The sequence below is a fragment of the Canis lupus genome, chromosome 10, assembly GCF_011100685.1.
Source record: "Canis lupus familiaris isolate Mischka breed German Shepherd chromosome 10, alternate assembly UU_Cfam_GSD_1.0, whole genome shotgun sequence".
NCBI classification, from domain to species: Eukaryota; Metazoa; Chordata; class Mammalia; order Carnivora; family Canidae; genus Canis; species Canis lupus.
Window position 1 is genome coordinate 37,258,661 of NC_049231.1, and position 22,983 is coordinate 37,281,643.

A 22,983-nucleotide genomic window follows, 5' to 3' on the forward strand; every position below is an offset into this window, starting at 1 on the left:
GCCTCCTCTCTTTAGGTCTATTTGGTATTAAAAAAATTTTGCCTTTTTAATGCCTTCCATGCATATCCCGTTTTTCACCATCCTCTCCTGATTCTAAATTGTGTGTAATCTGGAAGGAACAACTTTGCATTATGTGAGTGAGGAGAATTCACAAATAAACATATTTGCCCAATTTATATACCCCTCAAGTATTGAAAATTAAGATAAGTGTTTGCTGGGCTGAGTATAATTTGATCTTTTAAAATGATATTAGCTAAAATTCCAAATGAGATAAGGGTAAAATTCATAACTTGTTGAATCTGATTGCTTTGTAAAATGGGGACAATATTTTTTTAATTGTTTGATCACTTCTGTTCCTTATTCTAGATTTGTATCATCTCACAGAAATACTTGGGTACAAATTTTCAGTTATTTTTCTCTAATATGACTCACAAATCTGAAAAGAAGTTTCTCTGGACAGTCATTTTCCCTTGCAGTAGGGGAGTGGACACAGTCACTGAATGTGGCTTTTTACTCATTTATCTCTTCTTCTCTCTCTCTCTCTCTCTCTTTTCTCTCTCTTTCTCTTTCTGTTTTGTTAACCAGTGGAAAACGGAAATCAGGAGGCTTTTTCTAATGTTTAGCCAAGTCCTCACCTCCTCATAAAATTCCTTTCCTATAGCAGGTTTTATAAGAAAACAGCAGGCAGACACTTAAAATCAGTTGATAATTGCTTTCAGCTTTAGTGACTACCCCCACAACCCCCCCCCCCCCCCGCGAAGTGTTCTTTGTTGTTTACATTTTAATTTTTGATTGTTCAAGCTGGCCTAAATGCTTAGAGGTGAGCATAAGAAATCTGACTGTGTAGCATGTGTCGTTTAAAGCCATCTGTTTGCATGGAATAAAAGAAAACTCTTCAGGTGTCACTTTCATCACTGTTGATAGGCAGGATAGCATTTATTCTCCCCAGTCATCTTCTCGCATTGCATTTTCCATCAGTTCCCCCATTCAGTGGATGATCCAATTAATGTCAGAGATGGAGGGTTTGACAGCTTGCCAACACAGGTGTGCTGCAACTGCTCTCCTTTCATTCTTATTTTTCTATCTAAAGAAAGAGGATGAGCACATTTTCAATCATAGGGCAAAGAATCTGCCAGAATGTTTCTGACAACTTTTTTGGAAAAATAAAGTTGGAAACATAATAAAGAAAAGTCTATTTTGTAAGGCAGATATTCATTCATGACATTACTATTCTATCCAAAATTATAATTACTCACTAATCCATTTAATGATAAAACTGCACTAAATGCATATCATTTTTCAGCAGATATATGTTGTACAAAGGATCAAAGATAAATAAGACCAATCTTCTGACACCAAAGGGCTCATTGATCAGTGATGAAGACAGAGAACTCCATAAATAACAGAGAAGCAAACAGGAATGGAAACATGTAACAAAAATCATAACATAAGTACTAGAGCAAAATGTGTATGATGTGCTATAGAGATGAGAAAAAGGGAAGGGTGTGTTCTTTTAAGGCTCATGAGAAAATGTCCTGTGATAGAGTTGATATGCAATTTGGTGGTGGAGGAGAGAAAGTGTTCAGGCACAAAAAATATTTAAAAAAAAAATGTTTAAAAAAACAACATTTAGAGACACACACAGGCATAACACACCAGTGGCAGGGATTATTTTAGTGACTTTAGGACTAGGAGGTAGTGGGAGATAGGAGTATGAAGTAGTATGAACTAGTGGTAATGACTCTATGCTATGCTAAGCAATTTGGTTCTTACGTTGAAGGCACTGGAGAACCACCAAAGATGCCTGAAACACTGTCTAAAGAGTTCTAATGTCATAGGGAAGTGAATGCAAATTAAGTGAGTTATAGTAATGGAGATTTGGGAACATAGAGCCCAATAATGAGATATATCATTAGTTTATTCTATAAAATATTTATTGAGTACCTCCTATGTGCCATATGTGAGGGACAACAGTGAGCTTAACAGAGTTACTTCCTTGAGAAACTCACAGCTCAGTAGAGAAAGCTAGACATGTAAATATAACAATATAACTTAGTAAATTACTGGAGTCTTGAAAATAATATACAGCCTGAATATACAGACACTGATTGCTATGAAGTACCTGAGAAATGTAACAGAGGAGATAATATTTGAATGTTCCAGTTCAGGTAGAAGTTGGCAAATGTAAAAGCATGGGGGTGGGGGATGTGGAATGGGAAGTTCATTCAGAATGGATGAAATGAAAATTTAAGTCCAGGGGTTCTGTCTTAAGAGTATGATATTCATAATCCAGATGGGAAAGAACAGATTTGGAATGAGGGGGGAAGATGCTGTGTTTATTTTGAAGCATATTAAAGTCTGAATGATAGGAGATGATCAAGCAGCACTATTTTATAGGCAGCTGGAAATGTGAGTCTGGAGTTCAAGACAAATGAGAGAAGCTGAAGGCATTTATCTGGGAATCAGCATCATATACATGGTAGAGTTACAGAAAAGTAGAAGATCAAGTAAGGAAAATGTGTAGGGTATAAACAGAAGAGAATACTAAGAGGATGTAGAAGCTGTAGGTGAAGGATAATTGGAGGGGAGGAAAGGCTTGAGAAAGCATGCCACCAAGGCCAAAGAGGAGAATGTTTGAGAAGTGAGCTGAGTAGTTGCTTTGCAGTTGGTCACAGACCCTTCTAGAAAAATCACTTCCACAAGATTGGAAGCACAGGATGTTGGATTTTAATGGCAATTTTAACTAAGAGAGAATTCTTTTTACCAGTCTGGTAACAAAATATATAGTAATGTTTCAAGAAGTGTGTTGGTGAAGGAAGGATAGATAAAGGCAATTACTTAAGGAGCCAGGTATTTAAAGAAGGAACTTTAGATGATATTTGACTATATTTTTAGGAAGAGCAGAAGTGTATAGAAAGAGGAGGACTGGACATTCAGCAGAGAGGGTTATAATAATGGAATGAGGCACAGATGTCATAACTGGACATTATCTACCACAGGAGTTTCCATCGTGGTCTCTTTCTTGAGGTAGGTGTGAGAATGTAAACATGAATGACTTGTACTGAAGTCTGGCTTTGAAGAATGGGAAGCCATAGAAGGTAGCAGCTCACAGCTCACAGCTCCATCTTCTCTGTAACAGATGAGAGAAAGTTATGAGAATGAAAAGGTTGGATTAAAAGTCTGGGATGAAGGACAATGCTGATAATTAGAAACACCCACTAACCCTCTGGTTAGAAGTAGACTACTGAACAGTAGAAGTCAACCAACCAACAAACCAACTAGCCAACCAAGGAACCAAACAGCCATCATGAGACGTTTACTTAGGTAAGGAGTGAGAGCACAACCTCCAAAGTCAATCAAACAGGCTTCATTCTCCAACCTGGTCCTAACTTTTATCTCCAGGACTTTGGACAAGTAACTTAGCCTTTCTAAGTTTTTCCATATGCAAAATGAGCATGAAATATAAGATCATGTATGTACTTCTCTTGGAATAGAAATAGTCTTTTAGAATTGTCTTCTAATTACTTTAGGACTTATGAAATAGATGGAGACCTTTAAAAGTAGTCAGAAGACAAGAATAAATAAAAATAATTATGACCATTGAACACATAAGAAGATTGAGGAATTATTTGAGTGGAAATCTTCAAACACACACATATTCAACAAATTTTTCTTTAGAAAGATTACAAAAATGGTGAGCAACAATTTTTCATTCTCAGTTAAAAAGAATAAGAAAATAATAAAACAATTTCAGCAGGAAATATTATTAGAATAAAAAATAATTTTCTAAGAGTAAAAAGATGTTCCATGAAACTTATGAAATACTAATAGTCTATCTATTGGCAACTGAGACAAGGCAAAGAAGCAAATGGGTCACAATTTGTACACATGTCCTTGATGAGTTAACTGAATCATGAAGAAAGAAACAGAAGGTATTAGATGGGAAAGAAGACTCACTGAAGTGAATCCTTGGGTTCTGATCATCTTTTCTGGGTCTTCACATACATTTTTATGATGTATATTTTAAATTTCTTTAATAGGCAAAAGTTGCCAGTATGATGCTTTATAATACATCCTTTGCATCGCCTGCTGAGATATCACTATTCCAAGAAAAATTGTGGTTAAAGATATATATATCACCCAACTAGATTGTCAATTCTTGAAGACAAGAATTCTTTACCTTCTTTACCTCACATCTGTTACTGTAAATTGTTGCTCTAAATAATCTATCAATCAGTATTTGTTGAATGCATGGATGGATGAATTAATTCATGAATTATTTAAACACTATAAGATATGATTAAGCTGGATGATTTTATGTGTACTTTCCATGATGTGTGTGTAAATGCACAGTGCAAAATGAGGATTTCAATAAATCTAGGGTTTTATCATGTAACGATTCACTAGAAGTTGTTTCCACTGTCATCTACCCAGGGTACTGAAATATCAAAATCCTTTTCCTGTCCTCAAGAGTACACTTGGGAGATGCGCTGTTCAAGATCTCTTTGTGCAAGGAAAAAAAATTACAAGTTTTCTCAATATGTTTCTGATTTGCCAAGCAGTATGTAAGAAACAATGTTAGGACTAAAGCTACCTAAGAAACCAAATCACCCACCTGACATATATTAAACTTGTTTCTTTTAATCCTTTACTATCAAGTATTTGAAGGGCAAGTTCTCTTTTGTCAACAAATGTTACCTAATACCCTGAGGAGTTAATGACATATGAACAGTTTAAAACAATCTTTCCAGAGAGGGAGGCAAAATTTATTGAAAAAGCCTATACCTAAAAAAATTCTAGTATCATGAAACATATTTTCAGCTTGAAATTGGAACTTGCTTAAGCTACCTTTGTTAGAGGAAGGATCAATAATGCTGCTCTATGTGTACAGAGTCTGGGTGAAAAACAGCAACAGAAAATCATTTCAAAATTTCCATAATATCCCTTCTTAATGACAGGATTCTGTCATTAATGGTTTTCATTGAATGAAGAAGTAAACATAATAATTACATCTCATATGAATAGCCAACCAACATCAGAACAGCAGTCATTATCTAAATGCCTTTTGCATCGACTTGCCAGAAGATCTGCAATGACTCTAAGGATCATGAATTTTAACTCTGCTAAAATCCAGGGTAATAAACACAGGCTCTGAAGGTGGTCGTGGAACTGTGGCAGGGTGTATTTATGTCTTAAGAAGAAATGGGATTAGTGATTTTTGAGGTACAGATAAAAAAACAACTCAAAAGCCAATGTATTTAAATCCTTGAACCTTATTGAAATATCACTTTCAAGCCAGTGGTGTTCTGATGGTTTGGTAGTTGTTGGATCTATTAAAGGGAAAATCTTGAATACAATTTTTTGCCTTCAGTATTCAGATACTTCAGTGTTACTGAATATGCATTGTCAGTCTCTCCAGGATAAGAGACATTTTCTGCATGAAAAACTCTTATTCATCTTCAAAATAAATTGGTCATCTAGAGGACACTCAAAGCTGTGCTGTTACCTTTGAAAGAAAGCTACCAATATGGTGACATGCTTTCTAATTTTGGTCTCATTTAGTTCAGATGCATTTCTTATTACAATTAACAATGCTCGACATTTCCTGAACACTTTATATTACAAAACATTATCACATAGATTATTATAGTGGATCCTAACAACAGTTCCTGCTGTTTTGTACTCCATTTAACATATGAGGAAAAAAGGTTTTAGAAGTGAAGTACATTGTGTAAGACAAGAGAGCTGGTTAAGTATGAGTTCAACATCTCATCAGAAACATATGGAGACCTAAAGAATCTACAGGATTTTTTCCTTCGTTGGTGAAATTTACTTGTGTGACTTGAGGACCAAGTAGCACCAGGCCTTAAGTAAAAGGAAGAGAGGCTAAATTTGCCTTTCAAACCTCCCGATTAGTTTCTCTGCTTTGATAAGCCATTGATTCATCCAAAATATGGGTATTGAGGGCCCTCCAACGTGCCAGTCCTAGGTTAGATCACTCACCATTCTCTTTTGCACAAGTCTCAACCAACTCAACAGCTCTTTTCAGCAGGCCAGGATCCTCATAAACCCAGACTATTCCCCAGGAGAACTATGTGCTAGGTGACTTGGAGTGAGAAGGGTAAGAGCTATCAAAACAGGTTTATAATCACTTCTTATGCTTATCATTTATTAGCTCTCAAGTCATGGGCATTTAATATCTTTGGGCTACTGATTCTTCATTTGTGAACTGAAGATTAAAATGCCTATATTGCAGCATTTTATGAATATAAAAGAATAATACAGCAAATCACCCATGAGATAATAGAAAACCCAAATTGGCCTCTGCCCCTGGTTCCTACTACAGAGTTCATGAAGCCCTTGTGATTTTCTAATTGATAAGAGCACTAGGGACATCTTGTTTTCTAATATTTGGTGTTTGACCCTAAATCCTAACACAAGGCTCCTAAAACCCTTGTAATTTCCTGGCTGATAATACTTCTTTTGTTCTAATAAAGAAGCTCTGGGTGGGCTTCTGGATGGCTACTGCATGGGAGCTGGTCACTGCAAAGACAAAGCCATAATTAGAAGCTTGGGATTTTCAACCCCATCCCATACCCATTCTCTTCAGAAGTGAGAAGAGCTCTAAATAGAGTGAATAATGTCTATGTGATGAGGATTTTTCTTTCTTTCTTCTTTCTTTCTTTCTTTCTTTCTTTCTTTCTTTCTTTCTTTCTTTCTTTCTTTCTTCTTTCTTTCTCTTTCTTTCTTTCTTTCTTTCTTTCTTTCTTTCTTTCTTTCTTTCTTATTTTTTTTTTTTTGTGATGAGGATTTCATAAAACCCCCCAAACTATAGAGTTTAGAAAGCTTCTGGGTTGGTTAACAGATATATGTTCCAGAAGGGTGACACACTCCAATTTCAAGAGGACAGAAGCTCCTGAGCTTGGGTTCCTCCCACACTTCACCCTGTGCATTCTGTCATCTGGCAGTTCATCTGTACCCTTCATTATATCCTTTAATAAACTGGTAAAAGTGTTTCCCTAAATTCTGTGAGCCACTTTTACAAATTAATCAAATCCAAAGATGGTGTCATGTGAACATCAGGTTCATAGGTGATTTTGTCAGAAGCCCAGGTGACATCCTGGACTTGCATTGACATCTGCAGTAGGGGGTAGCAGTCTTGTGGGACCGAGTCCTTAACCTGTGGGATCTGATGGTACCTCCACATGGTATGAAAATTAAGGCAAATTGAGTTGAATCATAGGACACTCCTACTGGTATTACAAAACTGCTTGTTGTGGGGAAAAATTCCCACACATTTGGTGACCAGAAGTACCCAAAATAGAAGCATTCTGTGTGAAAGTAAAGGAAACACACAGGAAAAAGAGGATAGTTTCTAAATACATCACCAAACCACAACCCACCCTTTCTTGCTCAGTAAGATGCAAGCAGGCCACTAATCCCCAACCAAAGATAAATAGCTGATAAGGATCAAAAGGATGTCCTTCCTTCATTTTAGAAGGAAATGGTAAAGCCTCCAAAGTCTTGGTCCCTTTTTAGCATAATTTTATTCTACTTGGCAAGGGATGTGGCCACTGATGGTATTCATTCCTACTAAAAAGTCCATATTGAGCACCTACGCTATCAGGCTTTAGGTTAAAGAATAATAAGATATGGTTCTCAACTTTGAAGAGTTTATTGCATCAATTTATCATTTCGTCCACCATGAAGCATGATGACCAACCATTCCCCAGCACCACCATCTGGTCTTTTCTCCTGGAACACCACCTCATGTGCTCTCTGACTAGTGAGGCTCATCCTTTAATGATTACCTGAGAATTCATCCTTTCCAAAAATATTCTATCATAGACGCTTATGAGATATAACCCCCATCCTTATATCTGCTACCCCAGAGCATGTTGCGATTTCATTACCCTGACTGGTGTTAGCTTTGTATGCCTTGTTACATGCAGGTCCTGTCAGCTCAGCTCTGTCACAGGCTCATTATGTTCTCATAGCCCCGTGTATAGTGCTGCCCACCCTCCACCCCTCACCAGCATGCACACCATTGTGTTAAGTTGAATTGGACTATATGAAAATGTGCAATATTTAGCTTAGGTTTCAGACATTTCTAATAGGAAAAGTTGCTAAACATTGAGCGATCAGGTCACACAATCCAGCTCCCTTGAGAAGAATCCAACTGGAGATGATTAAAGTGAGGTATTGTGACTGAAACCCAAGTTTGGCTGCTTGTCACTCTAAAAGTTAATACTCAAGAGAAGAGTTTTGATCAGAAAAGAATATGAACTTTATTCAGGAGGCCCGCCTCCTGAGGGGAAGGCAGACTTTTGTTGAAAAGCCAACTCCAAGGTTTCTGGTCCAGAGATTTATAAAGAGGTTTAATCAGATAAGGGAGTGCAGTGGTCTATGACATTTCTTGATTAGTGCAGACTCCATGATGCCAGTTACAGTGTTATCTTGATACTCAGAGATTGTGTAAGAAGTTCTAGTTCCTTGGTGCCCCAGGCGTTATGCAAGAGTGCTCTATTCTTTCTGCAAAGGAGGGTACAAAGGGAGATCAATAAAGTCATTTGTGTGACCTAAAAAACAAAAAAATCTTGGAAAAGCTATGCTAACCAGAAAGCTAAGGGGGATTGAAATAGACTTACTGGCCTCTGTGGCCTTGGAACATTCTGGTGCTTAATTCCCCAAGGCCAGTGGTCTGAAAGTCTCAAAGAGAAGTTAGTTCTATTACAGATGAAGAGCTTCAAGTCTGCAAGCCAGGAGTATGCTGACTTGAAGCAAGTTAACCCTTAAGACAGCTGGAGTGCTGTTATAGCGATCAACACTAACCTTGGAAGAAATGTAGATGGATTTGAAATACTCTTTATCTGAGGTAGAGTTTATTGTTCACCAATCAATACCTTGTTACTGTCTTAGCAGTAGTGAGACAGTACATATTTTATCAGAAGCTAGAATCCTCAGTCCTTAGCTATAGAATGCTTTTTTTTTTTTAAGATTTATTTCTTTATTTGAGAGAAATAGAGAGAGAGAGAGAGTGAGCTGGGGGAGGGCAGAGGGAGAGGGAGTCTTAAGCAGATTCAATCTGACCACAGAGTCCAAAAGGGCTCAATCTCATGACCCTGAGATCACAACCTGAGCCAAAACCAGGAATCTGATGCTTAACCGACCACCATTCAGGTGCTCTGAGAGTTGCTTTTTTATAGGAAAAAATTTTCAGATTGAGTTTATGAAATATATTGAATAAAGCTATTATTTTAATAAGGTACTCAGCAGGATAATTTCTTGTCTGTGTCTATGAAAGGAGCAATTTTTCTAGCAGTTTCTTCTACACTGACTCACACACACTTCACCCTATGTACAAATTACATGTGCAAAATACAAAACAAATATTAGAAAATAAAACTATAGGCTACTTTTTAAATTATTATTAACTATAAGCTACTTTTTTCATTTTCATATTAATTTTAAAATCTTTTAATTTTAATTTAATGAGGAAGCTGTCACAACAAATGACCTCGAATGTAGTTGAATGAGAAGCTAATTCCATGTCTCTACTAATATTATAAGTCAAAGAGGAAAACCTTACCACCATGTTTTTGCCATTTATTGTATCAGTTAATTTGATATTCCTGCAATGCTTACATCAGCCTTTCTGCTCTATTTTGCGTTTTCCCAGTGACACTGGTAACTCACTGTGAACATGAGCTCACCATACTCAGGCCTATCAACAAGGCTCATGGAACATTAGTGATGGATGGATGAAAGTACTGTCCAAATCTGTCTTGCTTCCAGCTTAATATTCGTCTTTACTCATTTTTCACTGTTACATACTTTTGCTTTTACCACATACAACTGGAGAAAGGTCAAGTCAGAAACAAACAGATTGAAGGTAAGTACTCAAGGACTGAATGTATTTTAAATGAACAGGACAAAATTTGCCTTTTTTCTGCTGACTCACATTCTTAGGATAATTTGTGTGAAAATGTATCCGTTTTATTTGAGTCTCAGATGAGAGATAATTAAAGGACAAGCAAGGAAACAATTTTAAATCTGGGTTACTGAGAAGGTGAAGAAGGTTCAAAAGAAAATTATTCACAATTGGAAATTAGATTAGGATTCAGTACGGAAAGAGCATTTAGCTTTGAATATTAAGACATTCAAATAAAACACAGATTATCAGATAAAACACAGACTGACCAATCAAGCTTGTTATTTTAGATAATTTAGGATCAATATGTCCCAAGTGTTGCATGTGACACACTTCCATTTAACTTTTATTTGTTACTTATTTGAAAATCATATTTAACTGGATATCTTGGTACTTTTATTTGCCAAATCTGACAACCTTAATTAAGATATTGAAATTTAGGCAGAAAAAGGAAACAGGCTAAAGCTAAATTCTAAGACTTATTTTTTTTGTGTGTGGTCACTCAATAAATAATTGGTGAACGAATTCATGTTTTTAAAACATGTAGGAGAAGCCCTATTGGAGAGGAAAGATAATAGCATTTAAAGTTCTCAGGACTCAAGCTGAAGAAGAATTTTTTTTTTCAACAAGAACACTTCTCAGTCTCTTGAAAAAGCTACTCAAATAGCCTTTACTCCAAGCATTTCTATAATTGAGACCATGCTTCTCTCCATGGGGGATGATTCAAGAGTCACCTTGTCAAAAAGCAATGGATGGTAAGCATTATAATACTCAGAAAATATCTAACAGAAAGAGGGCTGAAAAAATGTGAAAGGTGAAATTCAAATGCCTCATGCCGAGTGGGGAAAATGAAGAAGGGGATTCTGCCCAAATAATTCAAATTCAATGAAGCTGATGCGGCATGGCTATCCATTCCCAAAAGCAGCTTAAATTTTAGATATTCTGAGCTTCCACCATTCCACTGACACTTGAGGGGCTGAGCTGGTCAAAGCAGACCCAGAGGTAACCAGAGATGAGGGTGGCCGCCTGGATCAGGCTACAAAATGATACTGAAAAAGCAAAGCACACATTCCAAGCTCATGAGAGGCTGAGATGCCAGAGAAAAAATAGCAAGGGAAGGAGGGAGACTTAGGAGCTCAGTCCACACAAGCTCTTTGGTTTCTTTTTTTTTTTTTTTTTTAAGTGCTGAATTCAAGAGCCATGTTATTTTGCTTTATTCGAGAGTTGAACACCAGCTAGTGTTTGATTGCCATTAAATGATAATGGGGTTGGATGCACTGCATCAGAATCTGTGGTCTAGGGGTTATGATTGACTTTCTAACTCAAGGAATGTTCTGCTCCAGAAGCTTATTTTCTTTTTCTTTATCCTTCTTCTGCTCTGCTAGATCCTAAGAGGCATTACTAGCTTTTACAGAAGTGACTGGTGGTCTTGCCATCCATGTGGAGCGACTACCAAGAATTTCTTATCTCTGTTTCTATTTCTACTCTTAAGGTGAGACAATCTTATGATTATGAGTTCCAGCAAGGCAACTATACTGAACAAAATGCCACAAGATAATGAATTCACATTCTTAGAGGAATCTTCTATCATTAAACATTTAAAATAGTGGGGACCAAAATCAAAGATTATTTACTATTTGGTGGAGAGACTGACAGGATTAAATATTCCACAGTTTGTTGGTTGGTTGGTTGGTTTTAAGATTTTATTTATTTGTTAGAGAAAGAGAATGAGAATGAGAGGGAGAGCACAAACAGACTCCCTGCTGAGCAGAGAACCCAACTAGAGGTTCAATCCAAAGATCCACAAGATCATGGACAGACACTTAACCAACTAAGCCATCCAGGCACCACTAAACATCCCAAAGTTCCAAAATGTGTGTGAGTTTGAAGGGTTCTGGAGAAAGTGAGGTATTTTGTTCACTCCTTGTGCATTGTCACTACCATAGAAAGGGACACCAGTGGCAATAAGTCATAGTGGAAGTCTCTAGTTGTCTATCCCTGAAAGACACTGTACTGAGAACAGGAATCACAGTGGTTACAGAGCAAGAGATGGAGTGGATTTTACATTACTGACAGATATAATGGTGACAGTGAGAGCTAACATCTATTGAGCGGTTTGTTTTGGACTCTGTCAGTGAACTTCTAATGACTCCTTAATGCAGGTATGAGTTCTTAGTCCCACTTGCATTAGAGAAAATCAAGGCTCACAGCAACCAAATGTGCTTTACAGCTGTGCAGCTGGCTGAGTCAAGATGTAAGCCTTGGCACTCAAATTTAGTGGGTAGCTGTCTCCACTTTCCTCAGTTCCAGAATATGAAAGGGATGCCAAAGAAAAACTTCAAAATGCTTATTATTTTGTGTATACAGATGTTTAATTAGTAAATATTTTTGAAGACTTTTAAAGTCAATAACCAGTTCATGAAAAAAAAAAAGAAAAAAAGAAAAGAAACCATATTGCAACGTACAACCCATTACATATGCAAGGATAGACAGGTCTAAAAGCTTATTTCATGTTTAGTGAGGCTGCTCTCTGTTTAAAAAGAAACAAAAACAAAAGCAAAAACAAATCTGTCAGAACAAGTAAAGAAGTGTAGCCTGGCTGCAGCCGAATGTGGTGCGGAGGTAATGTAGCAGAGTTAAAACGCTTTGACAAATATAGAGTCAGCATGAAAGTACAGCGAGCCCTGCGTATTATGAATTTATAATGAGTCAAATAGGATCCTATTGCGGAAGGCGATTTAATGGATATTCTCAGTACACAGCAGTGCGACAGGCCTTGTAAGGCCTGTTTATCGTCTCCCATGCAGCATGCAGAAGTGCACCTGCCACCACCAGCGGAGCAGAGGTCCCCTCAGGTGTGTGAGGCTGGTGAGCAGAAATGCCACCCCCCCCCAGCACGGTGACCTCAAAGACACCCCTACAGCGGCACTTTTCCACTTCCCAAATTGGCAAGAACTTCGATGCAGAATTCTACTGTCTATTAAAGATTGAAGGCAAACCCTTCATCTGCAAATAGCTGTAGTTCTAATGACTTCGCATGACCCTTGTAAAGAGAATTCCCTGACAACCGCATCTCTAGGGCTTTGGCAACTTTTCTCTTTTCTGTCACAGTTCCTGAAACAAAAACCATGTTGAACTAGCTTGAGGCCCTTTGTTTCATTGCCTGTCACCACTTCACAGCCAGAGGATTAACTGAGAATTCCCTAAATTTAGATCCAACCTAGATCATGGCAGACTGTAACCTACATAACTCTTCAAGTGAGTTGAAATATGTGAAATTGCCAATATTTGACTGTTTTTGACCTACAGAAATAATAATTTCTTGCAGTTCGACTTAATACTTGTAAGATTCCAATTTCCTTTTTTTTTTTTTTTCATTTGCTGACTTTGAGACAGGCCTGCTGTTGTTACAGAAGTCAGTAAGTCTCTGTCATCTTCAAAATCAATCTCTAAAATCCTCTAAAGTCCTCCCACAAAATCTTCAAGGGCAAACTGCCACATGCATACTTCCTATGTTCCTGTTTTAGGGAATATATTTATTTTTAGTCATTCGGGGCAATTTTAGCATTTGAGGTTAGGGTGCCTGAGGCAGAAACTGTCGATATTTGTATACTGGCACAGAGGCCAAGGTGAGCCTGAGCATTACTCGAGGGACCTCACTTAAATTTAAAATAGTAAAGCACACTCTTTCCATCAAGCACATATGCTATGTTAGGAGCAGCACCTTGTCCCAGCTTAGCATCTGCTCAGGAAGGAAAAGCACCAACAGGTCCTATTCTAAGAGAGCTTGCTTGTGGGCTTGTGTTCTTTTTCTTTCTCAGCAGTATTGGACGTAGGGTTTTATATGCAGTGGCTGCGACTGAGAATCAGCATCCCACGGTCAGATCCTCCAGTCCAGTCGAGGGAGGAAAAGCAGAGACAGCCTGTCCCAGAAAGCTGCATCATTAGTTTTCCTTTCATTTACATCTCATTTACATCTCTCCTGATGCATTTCCAGGGACCCTTCGCCCCTGCTTTCTCCCCACCATACACCTCTCAACCAGATTTTTGCTGTAGTTACTGTTGGAGAGAAGTGAGTCTGTGTGTTCCACAGGAGGAGCCAGAGCAGCCTGCGTCAGCAGCACCAATAGGACACAAGGCCTGTGTTCAGAGAGAAGAGGAATCCAGCTAGCTGTGGTAAACTGAGGTGATTATCCTAAAAGATCACAGTCGCCTAGACTAATGTTTTAGGGGTGCATGAGTAGAAGAGGTTGTAAAACATAGTAACAAAGACTTGTTATTTTTATGGGTGCCTGGGTCCACTGAGTGTCTGGCTCTTGAACGTGCTCTGCAATGGAAAACCCAGGTTAAATTTTTATCAAATTAAGATGCATGGTAAGATGCATTACAGAACACTGTCAGATGTCTTTCCATTAACTCTCTTCAGAGGACTCTGTAATTTATTGACAGCAGCAGAAACCTTCTAGAAATGAAATTAATGTGGGACTAAAAACATTCCAAAGTGAATTTTAAAATATACATGTATTTTAGGACACATTTATCTGAGAAATATTTTTTTAAATCTTAGAAGATACAATATCCTTGGAATTATTTATTAGCAGTGCCAATGCCTTTGAAAGACCTTGGACTTTGTATTTTTTCTTGATTCTTTCTTGATGGGTCGTATGTTTCTAGGAATGTATCTGTTTTTTTCTAAGTTGTCCAATTTATTGTTGTGCAATTGTTTATAATAATTCTTTATGATATTTTTTTCTGTGGCATCAGTTTTAATGTTTTCTCTTTCCAAATTTATTTATTTGAGTCTTCTTTTTTTCTTTGCTAGTCTAGCTAAGGATTTGATGATTTTGTCTTTCCAAAAGCATCACCTCAGTTTCATAATTTTTTATATATGTTTCTATTCTGTATTTATTTCTGCTCTAAACTTTATAATGTACTTTATTCTACTAACTTTGGGCTTAGGTCTTTTTCTAGATCCTTAAGGTGCAAATTGAGATTATTTGTTTGAGATCTTTCTTCTTTTTTAATATAGACATTTATCACTATAAACTTCCCTCCTATTACTGTATTGGTTGCATCACATAAGTTTGGTGTGTTGTGTTTCATTTTTATTTGTCTCAAGGTATTTTCTAATTTCCCTTGCGATTTCTTCTTTGACCTAATGGTTATTCAAAAGCACATTGTTTAATTTTCATGTCTTTGTGAGTTCTCTCATTTTCCTTTTGTTATTGATTTCTCATTTCTAGTTTAATTCCACTATGGTTAGAAAAGATACCTGGGATTTTTTCAATGTATTTAAATTTGTTAAAACTCGTTTCATGACCTAGTGTATGATGTATCCGGGAGAATGTTCCATGTGTGCTTAAGAAGAATGTATATCCTTCTCTGTGGAATGTTCTGTATGTTCTGTATGGTCTACCTAGTATTGTTTAACTCCCTTAGTGTTTCATGTCCAGATGATCTACCCATTATTTAAAAGAGGATATTGAAGTCTTTTACTATTATTCTATTACCTATTTCTCCCTTCAGATCTGTCAATGGTTGATTTATATATTTTAGATATTCTGATATCAAGTGCATGTATGTTTTGTTATATTTTCCTTTGGAATTGATGCTTTTACATTATGTAAAGACCTTCTTTATCTCCTATAACAGTTTTGACTTAACATCTATTTTATCTGATTTAAATAGAGTCAACCCTGCTCTCTTTTGGTTTTCATTAATATGAATTTTTTTTCATTCCATCATTTTCAGCCCATGTGTATCCTCACATCTACAATAAGTCTCTTGTAGACACTATAGAGTTGGATCTTGTTTCCTACTTATCACTTTCTCTATATTTTTTGATTGGTGTGCTTATTTCATTTACATTTAAAGTAATAATAGATGAGGACTTACTCTTGCCATTTTTGTTAATTGTTTTCCATTTTGCAGTTCTTTTTTGTGCTTTTCCTCTCTTGATCTCTTCTTCTTTGACTTGATTTATTTTGTAGTGATAAATTTTGATTATTTTCTCTTTATCTACTTTTGTATCTACTATAGGTTTTACCTTTGTAGTTATCATGAGGTTTACATAAAATATTTTATTGCTATAAAAGTCTATTTTAAGCTAACTTCAATTGCACACAAAAACTATATTTTTACTTGTCCTACACACAAATCTTATGTTGTCAGTAGCAGAATTTACTTTTCTATGGGCGCCTGGGTCCACTGAGTGCCTGGCTCTTGATTTTGGCTCAGATCATGGTCTCAGGACATAGGATCAAGCTTTGTGTGGGGCTCATACTCAATGCAGAGTCTGCTTGTCCCTCTCCCTCTCCTCTCTCCTCCCCTGCTCTCTCTCTTATTTATTTATTCTGTCAAATAAATGAATAAAATCTTAAAAATATAATTTACTTTTTAAATATTGTGTATTATTTAAAAGATTTGTGTGGTTATAATTATTCTAATATTTCTACCTTTTAACTTTTATACTAGGGTTAAAAGGGACTTATGTACTACCATTTTTACAGTGCTATAATATTTTGTATCTATCTATATATTTATCTTTACCTCTGAGAGTTATACTTTCAAATACTCAAAAGACCCTAAATAACCAAAGCAATCTTGAGCAAAATGGACAAAGATAGAGACATCACTTACTGATTTCAAAATACGTTATAAAGCTATAGTAATCAAAACAGTTTTGTACTGCATAAAAACAGATACACAGAGCAGTGGAACAGCTAGAGAGCTCAGAAATAAACTCACACATACACAGTCAACAGAATTTCAACGAAAAGGCCAAAACATACAATAGGGCAAAAAATAGTCTCTTCAATTAATGGCCCTGGAAAAACTGGATAGTCACATGCAAAAGAATTAAATTGGATTTTTATCTCACACTGTACACAAAATGTAACTCACAATGAATTAAAGATTTACATATAAGACATGAAACCATAAACTCTTAGAAGAAAATAGGGGAGAAAAAAATTCTTTTTTGGGGGGGGAGAAAAAAATTCTTGATGTTGGATTTGGCAATGATTTTTTTTGGATGTGACACCAAAAGCAAAGACAATGAAAGCAAAAACAGACAAGTGGTACTACATCAAACTATAGCAAAAGAAAACCATCAACAAAATGAAAAGACAATTTATAGGAGAAAATCTGATAAAATATTAAAAAGTGCTAATATCCCAAATGTACAAGGAACTCCTACAATTTTTTAGCAAAAAAAAAAAAAAGGTGACCCAATTAAAAAATGGGCAACTGAATAGACATTTTCCCATAGAATATATATAGCCAACAGACTTATGAAAAGGTGCTCAACATCTCTAATCATCAGGAAAATGCAAATCAATGCCACATTGAAATATCATTTCGTATCTTTAGGGTAACTGTTATAAAAAAGAATAACTAGTGTTGGTGAAGATTTGGAGTAAAAGGAACCCTTGTACACTGTTGGTAGGGATATAAATTGGTGCAGCCATTATGGAAAGCAGTGTGGAGAGCCCTCAAAAAATTAAAAATAGAACTAGTATATTATCCAGCAATCTCACTTCAGGATATGTATCCAAAGGAACTGAAATCAGGATTTTGAAGAGATATTTGCATTCCTGTATCCATTGCAGCAGTATTAATAATTAAGACATGGAAACAACCTAAGTGTCCATTAATAGACAAATGAATAAAGAAAATGTGGCCTAGACATACAGTGGAATATTATTCAATTTTTAAAAAGAAGGAAATTCTGTCATTTGCAATGGAATGGATGAACTTGGGAGATATTATGCTAAATAAAATAAAGCAGACACTAAAGGACAAATACAACCTGATATTGCTTATAATCACATTCATAAAAGTGGAGGGTAGAATGGTGGTTTCCAGGGGCAGGGGGTAAGGAAAATGGGCAGGTTGTAGTAAAGAGTACAAAGTCAAGGAGAATACATTCTAGACATCTATTGTACAGCATAGTGCCAATAGTTCATATCATATTATATACTTGAACACTTGAGAAGACAGTAGATCTTATGTTAAGTGTTTTTATAATAATCACTACTAACAAATATATAAAGAGGGCAGGACAAACCTTTTGAAAGTGATGGATATGTTCATAGCATAGATTGTGGTGATAGTTTCACAAAGGTATGCTTACCTCCAAATTCATCAATTTGTATACCTTAATTATGTGTACAGCTGTTTGTTTGCTGATTATATTTCAATAAAGTGGCCTAAAAAATTTAGAAACTTAGGTTTTGAATTTGCATTTTTTAAGTTACCATTGTTACTTCAGCAAACATTTTTTTTTCCAACTTACCTCTCTATAAAAGGCATGAAGAAAATGATAAGCCATGAAGATGGCTGGCCTTAGTAAAATCTGACTGATGTCTCTTTGTTATTAAAGCATTTTGGGTGGTTAAAATAAAAAAGCAAGACTGCACCTATATTACATCATTCTCTACATTATTTACAACCAGTAACCTTGATCCAGTGTTTTCCCATTTCTTTCTTTATTCTAAAAAGATTTTATTTATTTATTCATGAGAGACACAGAGAGAGAAGCAGAGAATAGGCAGAGGGAGAAGCTGGCTCCCTGCGGGGAGCCTGATGCGGGACTTGATCTCCAGATCCCAGCATCATGCCCTGGGCCAAAGGCAGATGTTCAACCACCGAGTGACTCAGGCATCTCAGTTTTCCCATTTCTGTAGAAGTTTCCAGGACATGACTATTCCCATACAAGGTGACTGTCGTATTTTGGCTGTTGTCCAGGTAGTTTGTCCCCTAGACTACCCTCACACACCATACCAGAAGATGCTTCAGGTACAATGGCATCTTGATTTGAAATGGAGCAGAACCAGAAGCTTTGGGAAAAGGATGCCTTGTGAGTAAGAACACTGGGCAATGCTGGCAGCTCGTGGAGATTTTAGTGGAAGAGGCTCCTTAGTGGTGTGGCACTAGCTGTTTGTCAGACAAACCACAGCTCCATTAGGGAGAGCTTGCAAGCGTTAGACAGTGCTCCGTGCTTCCCCCATGGAATAGAAACCCATTCCCTACCTTGGGACCTAAAAGTCCAACTTGGTATGTTCTTCTTTATTAACTTAGGCTTCTCCTTGCCCACTAGGATCTAAGATCTTTTTTATTTCTACTAGAAATTTTAAATGTTTTCTTCACCTTCCAGGAGGCTTCAAGGTGGCCTTTCAGGCCCAAATGGCACATTCAATTGTGTGTGCTGAAAAATGAGTGATTGGAACAATAAATTTATATATAAAATTTATATATGTGTATATATATACATATATACAAGTAACCATATATGTTATTTAATTTTATTTTTGAATTTTTAGAGCTTTTGCCATTGGTCTGGGCATTAGATTCTATGAAAGAGCTCCTCATCCTCCTGACACCAAATCAGTCTGCAGTGGATGGTTTATGGAGAAGAAACCATCAATTCCTTCAAACACAATTGAGTGAGATAGTTGAAAAGTCTTTTTGATACTACTCACCAGCTTTTACTAACTTTTACTCACCATTATGTGGCCTGTGAAACTACAGGAGCTCTTTTAAACCAAAACACTTAGTTAGAGCCCTCCCAGGGAAGAGTCTTACCTGAGAGAGAGTGAGCGTAGCCTGGAAAGGGCTATTCATCTTCAGCATGGAGTCTGTATGTTCCAGGCAGGGGCATGTATTCCAGAACTCAGAGAATTAGGGACACGGAACATGCTCAGTATACAAGAAAGAGGCACAGAGGATGCCAGCCTGGGAAGATCCAGCAAGGGATGGTCTGGTGGGGGCAGTAGTGGAGAGAATGTCCTTGATTTGAGCCAGCAGTGCCCCTTTCACAGGCCTTGGCTATGAGAAACCACACTATCTTGAGAGTTTGTAGGTTTGTTTGCATTTTGCAAGGGTAAACAGCAGGGGAACAGGAAGGGGTGATGCAATGCCAGGGGGCAAGGCAATGAGTGAGACACCAATCTGAGAAGGACAAGCTGGAACCACAACTTGAGGTTGGTGACATCTTCCCCCTTGTCCTCTCTCAAGAGAAAGAAGCATCACTCTTGCTCCTGAGGTTCTGGGTTGTGGGTCCTCTCCACATAGCTCCTCTTCTTAGAATCAGGATCGGCTAAGCCACCAGCTGCAGAGAACTTGCTGCTGGAAAAAGGCATGAGGATATGCTGGGAGAAACCTAAAGGCATAGTGTTCTCACCTGGAGTTGACCAGGAAGCTGAGTAGGAGTTTCTGATTTCAAACAACATTTTGTCAGCCGCATCCACCAGAATCTGGCCTATAGGATACTCTACCTACTTCAAGGACTGTCTGTAGCCACATACAGCACTAGATGTTGATGATGATGATGGAGATGATTTTGCTAAGTAATCAAAGTATCTGCAAGGTTCTACAAAGTGGGCATTGTACATGAGTGCTACCAGAGAGTAGAAGCTACCTCCATCTCTCTGGACCCCCAGGGTTCTGTGTAAGGATGAAGGTACCATTTGTGATCCCACACCATGTGCCACCACTCCTACTTCACATCCTGTTCTCCTTTACTCATGGATACTGCCTGGAACCGGGACTCAGCTCATCTGCCTGCACACACTCCTGCTTTGTGATTGCCAAGCAAGCAAAGGAGAGCTACAGAGGATCACAGGGGACTGGCTGCTGGGTAAGTTCCAGGACTACTGACAGTCATAACTATTCCAGGAGAAACATTTTTTCCTGCTGGTAGAGGAAACAGAATAAGCCTTATTGGCACCACCACTGGTGTATTGGCACCAGAAAGTATTTAAGGTCACTGTTAGGTCTGTACACAAAGCAATTAATCAACTGTGAAAACTTGTACACAGTAGGCTTAGACATACCCTACCTACTACTGGGGTCTACTGTGAGTTGGTACTGCCCATCAATGATTGTCCATATCCTTCTTAATCCTTAGTGTTTAAGGATCTCCTTAGAGCAGAGAGCCACAGTCCTACGATTGCTTGAAAAACCTATATCCTTCAACTTAATCTGGGATGCTGTGGCCAGTGCTGTCTGTATTATTTTAGTTCCTACTAAGAAAAATAACCCTGCCTCACCAAACTATATTCTTTTCCAAGTAATTTCCATTCTAGAATGTAGAGTAGCTACTCCAGGGTCACAAAAGCCACTGGCCCCAAGCTTCTTTCAGAAGGATATGCTGGGATGCTAAATCTAAACCAGAGTCTCTGCCTGAGTTCATGAGCATTACACTTGCCAGGGCTTCATGAACTCTTCAGCCATCCTGGCAGTGAGTGTAGCGAATTTAATGATGATAAAGAGGGAACTCAGAATATGTCAAAAGAAATAAATCAAGGCACTGAATGCTAACATTAGACTTAATAACGCATCCTGAAGTTTCTTCTAACAAAATTTGGGTACTCTGCCTTATTTTGACTTATCTTGACTACCTTATTATCAGGAACATTGGCAAAGGAGAATGTAACAGCAGAGGTGATATTTATGAAACTAATGATATTGTGAAATCTCTGTGAAAGTGTGCTTGAAAAGATCTACATGCACTTCTAGCAACTAGTATAACATTAAGAAATAATACATGTTGGATAACTGTTTTCTAACATGTGAAAGAATATCAAAGATAAGAAGACATGCTAAAACTGAAAACAATTTGTCTTTTGTCCTGTTTTAGAGTTCCTATTTGATTGTTTTTCAATTTAAGGTAGTTAATTCCAGGCCATATAGTTTGGACTCTATAGGCTTGTCATTATTAATATCAACTAAAGTCTTTCCCATTCCCCCATGCTGGCCTGGTAGTCAAGCCTTACTTAAATATTAAATCCTCACCTATTACAGACAAAATAGAGGCAGAGAATTCCCTGGATTCATCATATCCCTATGTTCTCACTTTCAAACAGATCTACCACTTTCTGTCCTATCTTGGATAATTTCCTCCACTTGTCTAAAATGAATTGTGGAGTCTTGCCATGTTCTGGAAATCACTGCTTTCCTGTACCTCCTTTCAGTTCTTGCTTGGTCCATCAATGATCCATTCTGCTTGGTGTGTCTTCACTCTCTGAATTCTTGTCTTTAGCATACCTCACATCTTAAAAAATATTATACACAGACTCTTTTTTCTGCTGAGAACTGGCTCTCTTCCTTTAATAGCTAAAATTCTTGAAAGGATTTGATGTTTGCTGATTCTAATTCTCCAGCATCCACTCATTCCAGAAACCATTGGAATTTGGTGTCTGTCCTCATCATATAAGAACGGCTTTTACAAATATCTCCATTGACCTCCCTAAGGTCAAGCAAATGAGCATGTTCAATCTTTTTTATGCACAGTCTCTTTGCATATTTGAAGCTGCTAATCTTCCTCTCCTTGATCTTCTTTAGATTTCTGACATCATTTCTTTTTGATTATTTTCCTCCAAGTCCCCATGACCTTCCTGGAACTTATTATGTATCACCTCCAGGAACCCCCACCAGTGCTTTTCTCTAACTCCTTCACTGCCTACCTGCTGGCTTCACATGCCATCCACATATCAGTGACTCCTAAAGCTAGGTTTGTAGCTCTGGTCTCTCTCCTGTATCAGACCTATGTTTACACAACCTGTTGGGCTCAAATTTAATCTATTATCTCACCACACCTGCCCCACAAAATAAAAATATTTTGCTTCCTACCTTGATAAATAATACGACCACGTATCTAGTTCTTTTCTTGATACAAACTTTTATATACATTTCGTCAGTCATCAGTTCCTGTTCATTCAAAGTCAGAAATGTCACTTCTTTCTTCTTTTGCATTTACTTTGACCAGTTGACTCCCCATCCCCTCTTGCCCAGACTATACCAGTCTCCTAATTGACAAATTGATCCCCTATAATTAAAACTCTGTACTGCCATTTGCCATACTACTGCCGAAAGTTTCTTTCTAAAACCAGATCTAATGTCAGATCATGCCATGTCTACTCCTAGCTGGCCTATGAGAAGATAAGAGGCAAAAGTTGGCCCCTGTCATGGTGGCTTCCTTTCCTGCTGCAAGAGAGCAAGAGATGGATTTGAAGAAATTGTTTTGAGTAGGGTAAAAAAAAGATATATTA

The 22,983-nt window shown here is 37.4% G+C and overlaps 1 long non-coding RNA gene across 1 annotated transcript; it reads right to left on the minus strand.

Moving 5' to 3' along the window:
* Positions 1-768: 768 nt before the first annotated feature.
* LOC119876701 lies at positions 769-7,915 on the minus strand. Its single transcript, XR_005365194.1, has 3 exons — positions 7,812-7,915; positions 2,995-3,130; positions 769-1,084 (listed from the first exon to the last, which is right to left on the minus strand). It is a non-coding gene; the product is annotated as an uncharacterized LOC119876701 (long non-coding RNA).
* Between the last annotated feature and the right edge of the window lie 15,068 nt (positions 7,916-22,983).